At 44.7% G+C, this 6,944-nt stretch overlaps 1 non-coding gene across 1 annotated transcript; it reads right to left on the reverse strand.

Moving 5' to 3' along the window:
- Positions 1–6,762: 6,762 nt before the first annotated feature.
- Positions 6,763–6,836, reverse strand: Trnan-guu (transfer RNA asparagine (anticodon GUU)). The gene has a single exon. It is a non-coding gene; the product is annotated as a tRNA-Asn (tRNA).
- Positions 6,837–6,944: the final 108 nt, after the last annotated feature.

A 6,944-nucleotide genomic window follows, 5' to 3' on the forward strand; every position in this document is an offset into this window, starting at 1 on the left:
CTCCCTCTTTCTTTCTTCCTTCTCTCTCCCTTTCTCTCTCTTTCTTCCTTCCTTCTCTCTCCCTTTCTCTCTCTTTCTTTCTTCCTTCTCTCTCCCTTTTTCCCTCTCTCTTTCTTTCTTCCTTCTCTCTCCCTTTTTCCCTCTCTCTTTCTTCCTTCCTTCTCTCTCCCTTTCTCCCTCTCTCTTTCTTTCTTCCTTCTCTCTCCCTGTCTCCCTCTCTCTCTCTTTCTTCCTTCTTTCTCCCTTTCTCTCTCTCTTTCTTTCTTCCTTCTCTCTCCCTTTCTCCCTCTCTTTCTTTCTTCCTTCTCTCTCCCTTTCTCCCTCTCTCTTTCTTTCTTTCTTCCTTCTCTCTCCCTTTTTCCCTCTCTCTTTCTTTCTTACACTCTCTCCCTTTTTCCCTCTCTCTTTCTTTCTTACACTCTCTCCCTTTTAACCTCTCTCTTTCTTTCTTACACTCTCTCCCTGTCTCCCTCTTTCTTTCTTCCTTCCTTCTCTCTCCCTTTCTCCCTCTCTCTTTCTTTCTTCCTTCTCTCTCCCTTTCTCCCTCTTTCTTTCTTTCTTCCTTCTCTCTCCCTTTCTCCCTCTTTCTTTCTTTCTTCCTTCTCTCTCCCTTTCTCTCTCTCTTTCTTTCATTCCTGCCTTCTCCCTTTCTCTCTCTTTCTTTCTTCCTTCTCTCTCCCTTTCTCTCTCTTTCTTTCTCCCTTCTCTCTCCCTTTCTCTCTCTCTTTCTTTCTTCCTTCTCTCTCCCTGTCTCCCTCTCTCTTTCTTTCTTCCTTCTCTCTCCCTTTCTCTCTCTCTTTCTTTCATTCCTGCCTTCTCCCTTTCTCTCTCTTTCTTTCTCCCTCTCTCTTTCTTTCTTCCTTCTCTCTCCCTTTCTCCCTCTCTCTTTCTTTCTTCCTTCTCTCTCCCTTTCTCCCTCTCTCTTTCTTTCTTTCTTCCTTCTCTCCCTTTCTCTCTCTCTCTCTCTCTCCCCCACCCCTCTCTCAGCAAATAAAGATGTATGCTAATGTTCACTGATCTTCTACATCGCTGGGGTATCATGTGTAACAGCTGGGCAGGCTGATATTTATATTTTTATTTCGTTTTATCACAGGGGGTGGAGGGGTGTGTGTGTGTGTGTGTGTGTGTGTGTGTGTGTGTGTGTGTGTGTGTGTGTGTGTGTGCCCTGGAAGCTGTGATACGTAGCCTAGAAATGAGTGTGTGGAGGAGGGGGGGGGGGGTGGGGGGGGTGCAGGGTAATGTGTGTGTGTGTGTGGTTCGGGATCGTATACATTTATGTGTAACTGTTTATGTGTAATTGTGTGTGAAACTGCATATTTGTTGCATATCTGTTGTGTGTGTGTGTGTAAATGTATGTGTGCACGTTTTACATTTATTTGCTTATTTGCTTATTTATCATCACTATTGTCTTTTCATTTTATTTTCATTTATTGTTGTTATTTTATTTTCATTTATTGTTGTTTTTGTTTTTGTTTTGTTGTTTTGTTGTTGTTGTTGTTGTTGTTTTTCTCAAGGCCTGACTAAGCGCGTTGGGTTATGCTGCTGGTCAGGCATCTGCATGGCAGATGTGGTGTAGCGTATATGGATTTGCCCGAATGCAGTGACGCCTCCTTGAGCTTATTCTTAGTCCAGCCGACCGCACAGGGCCATATCAGGACTGTCAAACCATACAAATGCTCAACCACATCAACACAAAACTGTCACATTTACAACAACAACAACAACAACAACAAAAAAAAATCACCAAGACAAACCCACAAAACACAATTCATGACACAGTATCCCAACCATTTAGCTCCTTATGGCAAATAAGACTAGGCCATTCTGAGGATGCCAGCCATTCCGCTTACTGATACTAATACCGATACTGTAATTATGTAAATGTGATTTACGCCCTAAGTGTAGATTTTGTACTCTATCTTTTCCACATTCTGTTCTCTCTCTGTCTGTCTGTCTGTCGCTTCCTTTCTTAGCCCCCCCCCCCCCCCTTGCCCCCTCCCCCAGCTCCCCCCCCCCCTTCCCCTCCACCTCAACCACTCCCCTTTTCATTCGAATATACAGAAACGTCTATTTCTAATTAATAATAACAATCATCATTATTATGATAGAAATGATAATAATCCAAATGATAATAATAATAATATCATTTATTTTTAGTCTAATATCATCATCTTAGATGAACAGACTATAAATAAATAAACGAATGATGCGAAGCTTTCCGTATTGATTTTTCGCGTGTTTTTGACCACGCTGTCCAGCAACCGTGCTGCTGTCCCTGCACTGGACGTTGGCAGGTGTGTATGACAGTCAGTCGTGTCCGACTGTGGTCATCAGAACACCAGAGGAGGCAACTGCTGTCCTGACTATCTGGGCTAGAATTTTAATATAGTAGAATGTGTCTTGCCCAGTTTACATCCCCAGTCTCTCGGCAAAGAGGGTTTTTTCGGACAGTTGGCGTTGGGGATCTTCTTCTTCTTCTTCTTCTTCTACTTCTTCTGCGTTCACTCGTATGCACACGAGTGGGCTTTTACGTGTATGACCGTTTTTACCCCGCCATGTAGGCAGCCATACTCCGCTTTCGGGGGTGTGCATGCTGGGTATGAGTGTTCTTGTTTCCATAACCCACCGAACGCTGACATGGATTACAGGATCTTTAACGTGCGTATTTGATCTTCTGCTTGCATATATATACACACGAAGGGGGTTCAGGCACTAAGCAGGTCTGCACATATGTTGACCTGTGGAGATCGGAAAAATCTCCACCCTTTACCCACCAGGCGCCGTCACCGTGATTCGAAACCCGGGACCCTCAGATTGACAGTCCAACGCTTTAACTCTTTCCATACGAACGGCGAAAGAGACGACGTTAACAGCGTTTCACCCCAATTACCATCATCAAAATATTGCAAGCGGAAGGCTCTTATACTGAAGAGGTGAATGTTGACAAAGAATACCACAATTCTGACGACGGAAGCTAAAGGTTGGGTCATTCAGACACCCACTGGACATCCGAGGGGTCTGTGTAGAGGAGAAGAGAGGACTGGCCGTACTGAGTGAGTTAACCACTCGGCTATTGCGCCCGTCGGCGTTGGGGATGATTCCCAAAGGCAAGCCTAGCTCACCAAGGTTGCAGCGCTGAGAGCCAGCGCAGTCTTGCCTCCTGGTTTTGAGAGTCATCGTCTTTCAGAAAAAGACTGAGCTGTAAATGGCTTCCCATTGCAGTGAGGAAACCACCGGTCAAACAGCTGTTACTTCTCTGTTGGCCCAGCCGTAAACTTAATACGTCAATCTGTGACGATATTATGAGCTGAGCGTTGGGCGCAAGGTGCGAGTCGCGCCCAATTCGAACTATTTCCCCGGCCTCGATCGATGTAGCAGCGAACAGCTCGACATCGATCCCCGAGTAATTAGCGGATGTAACGTTCAATACCAGACTAATAAAAGTCGCGTGAACCTCAACACCTCCTCCTGACTCTACATTTGCCAAATCTCTCACCGAAATTACCAACGTACTCCCACTTTTTTTTTCTTTTTCTTTTTTCTTTTTTTTCCCGACGAACTCCCACCAAAGGTCGGACACACAATGACACAGGCTGGACATTGGTCACTCAACCAATAGCACCACGTGAGCGGCGATCCTCGCTCGCGGCGCAGCCCATCGCGAAGTTTTCCCTTGTTACACAAAGTTCGGTGGTAGAGAGAGAGTATTGCAAATACCCATATGTGTAAGCCATTGTACTCATATGGTGCAGAAATTATAACTGTATGTCGTTACACTTTAATAAAATGTTTCAATTTTCGTATGTAACGATTACGGATGTCGTTCAATGAGGAGGGGGGGGGGGGAGGGGGTACATGTGTGTGTGTGTGTGTGTGTGTGTGTGTGTGTGTGTGTGTGTGTGTGTGTGTGTGTGTTCGTGCATGTGTGTGTGTGTGTGTGCATGCGTGCGTACGTTTGTGTGTATGTATGTAAGTGGTTCTTTTTTTTTTTTTTTTTTGTGAGAGAGAGAGAGAGAGAGAGAGAGAGAGAGAGAGAGAGAGAGAGAGAGCGTTTCAAGATTCAAGATTGAAGATTCAAAAACTTTATTACTCAAGGATAAAGATTTTAGGCATCGCCCAGAGAGAGAGAGAGAGAGAGAGAGAGAGAGAGAGAGTATGTGAGTGGTCCTTTTGTGTGTATGTGTTTGTGTGTGCTGTTGTTGTTGTTGCTGCTGCTGCTGTTGTTATTACAGATTCATTTCACCAAATGGTGCCACTTATTCTATTGATATGGACGTGAAGGTGGGGGTTCGGCTATCTTACAATCATGGCTTGAGAGAGAGAGGGGGGCGGGGGGGGGGGGGAAGAGAGGTAGGTGGTTTTGATGACTGATGTTGCACTCACTCATTCACACTCTCTCCTCATACTAGTAGCAGCGCGACGTAGAGAGGTGGTGGTTTTTTTTGGGGGGGTTTGTTGTTTTTTGTACAGAGCGTTTACTACAACCTCAGAATCAACGTGGGTAAGCCGCACATAACAGCACTAACCCGAACTTGTAACTTATAAGCCTCGAACATTTTCAAGCAAAACACACTAAGTGGAGTGATGGCCTAGAGGTAACGCGTCCGCCTAGGAAGCGAGAGAATCTGAGCGCGCTGGTTCGAATCACGGCTCAGCCGCCGATATTTTCTCTCCCCCCCCCCCTCCTCCACTAGACCTTGAGTGGTGATGTGGACGCTAGTCATTCGGATGAGACGATAAACCGAAGTCCCGTGTGCAGCATGCACTTAGCGCACGTAAAAGAACCCACGGCAACAACAAAAGGGTCGTTCCTGGAAAAAAATTCTGTAGAAAAATCCACTTCGACAGGAAAAACAAATAAAACAGCATGCAGGGGAAAAAAAAAAAAAAGGGTGGCGCTGTAGTGTAGCGACGCGCTGTCGTTGGGGAGAGCAGCCCCGAATTTCACACAGAGAAAATCTGTTGTGATAAAAAGAACTACAAATACAACGAAGAATAAGCAGCACATAACAGCACTAACCCGAACTCGCAAGCCCCTAGCATCTTCAAGCAAAACACACTAAGCAAAAGCACCCACATAACAGCACAAGCAGAGCACACTTGAAGCACACAGTCCCTGTTCAGCACACCAGGGACTAAGCACTCCATCCTACACAGCAGCACCTACACAAACACAGCACACCTGAACACAGCACACCTGAACACAAACACAACACACCTGAATACAAACACAGTACACCTGAACACAACACAGCACACCTGAACACAACACACAGCACACCTGAACACAACACACAACACACCTGAACACAAACACAACACACCTGAACACAACACACAACACACCTGAACACAACACACAACACAGCTGAACGCAAACAGAGCACACCTGAACACAAACACAACACACCTGAACAAAAACACAACACACCTGAACACAAACACAACACACCTGAACAAAAACACAACACACCTGAACACAAACACAACACACCTGAACACAAACACAACACACCTGAACACAAACACAACACACCTGAACAAAAACAGAGCACACCTGAACACAAACACAACACACCTGAACACAAACACAACACACCTGAACACACACACAGCACACCTGAACACAGAGCACACCTGAATAAAGCACACCTGAACACAAACACAACACACCTGAACACAAACACAACACACCTGAACACAAACACAACACACCTGAACACACACACAGCACACCTGAACACAAACACAGCACACCTGAACACAAACACAACACACCTGAACAAAAACACAACACACCTGAACACACACACAGCACACCTGAACACAAACAGAGCACACCTGAATACAGCACACCTGAACACAAACACAACACACCTGAACACAAACACAACACACCTGAACACACACACAGCACACCTGAACACACACACAGCACACCTGAACACAAACAGAGCACACCTGAATACAAACACAACACACCTGAACAGAAACACAACACACCTGAACACACACACAGCACACCTGAACGCAAACACAGCACACCTATAAAAATGGGTGGCGCTGTAGTGTAGCGACGCGATCTCCCTGGAGATAGCAGCCCGAATTTCACACAGAGAAATCTGTTGTGATAAAAAGAAATACAAATACAAATACAAATCTGCCACCAACAGTGACATGCAATACTGTGCACAAAACATATAACTGACTGATGCAACTGTCAGTGTTTATCAAGTACTGTATATATATATACCACTGATACAATCAAAAACCGTGTGTTTCCACTTTGACCAAACAACTCGCCGCAAAGTATTCGTCACTGGTACAATTACACAGGAACCATAATTAGCACTTTGAATATGTAAGCATCATCATCATCAGTGATGCAGCAAACATAGGACTGACTGATACGACACTTGAGGGTACAACACGTGTGACCCGGTCAGTTTCAGTTTCAGTTTCAGTAACTCAAGGAGGCGTCACTGCGTTCGGACAAAACCATATATACGCTACACCACATCTGCCAAGCAGATGCCTGACCAGCAGCGTAACCCAATGCGCTTAGTCAGGCCTTGAGAAAAAAAAAAAAAGAAAAAAAAAGGGGGAATAAATAATAGATAAGCTTACATAAATAAATAAATAAATAATTATAATACAGAAAAAGGTAGTAGTAATAATAATAGTAATACTAATACAATGATAATAATAAATAAATAAATAAGACAACAATGGTGATAAATAAGCGAATAAATGTAAAAAAAACGTCCCTGGGTGGGCTCGAACCACCAACCTTTCGGTTAACAGCCGAACGCGCTAACCGATTGCGCCACAGAGACCACACCCCGGTCAATCACACAGTAACTGCGTGTTACCATAACCAAACAAATCTCCACTTTGTCCGAGTCTCCGGTAAACAGCAAACCATGTACAGTTCAGTTTCAGTT

The sequence above is a fragment of the Babylonia areolata genome, chromosome 12, assembly GCF_041734735.1.
Source record: "Babylonia areolata isolate BAREFJ2019XMU chromosome 12, ASM4173473v1, whole genome shotgun sequence".
NCBI classification, from domain to species: domain Eukaryota; kingdom Metazoa; phylum Mollusca; class Gastropoda; order Neogastropoda; family Buccinidae; genus Babylonia; species Babylonia areolata.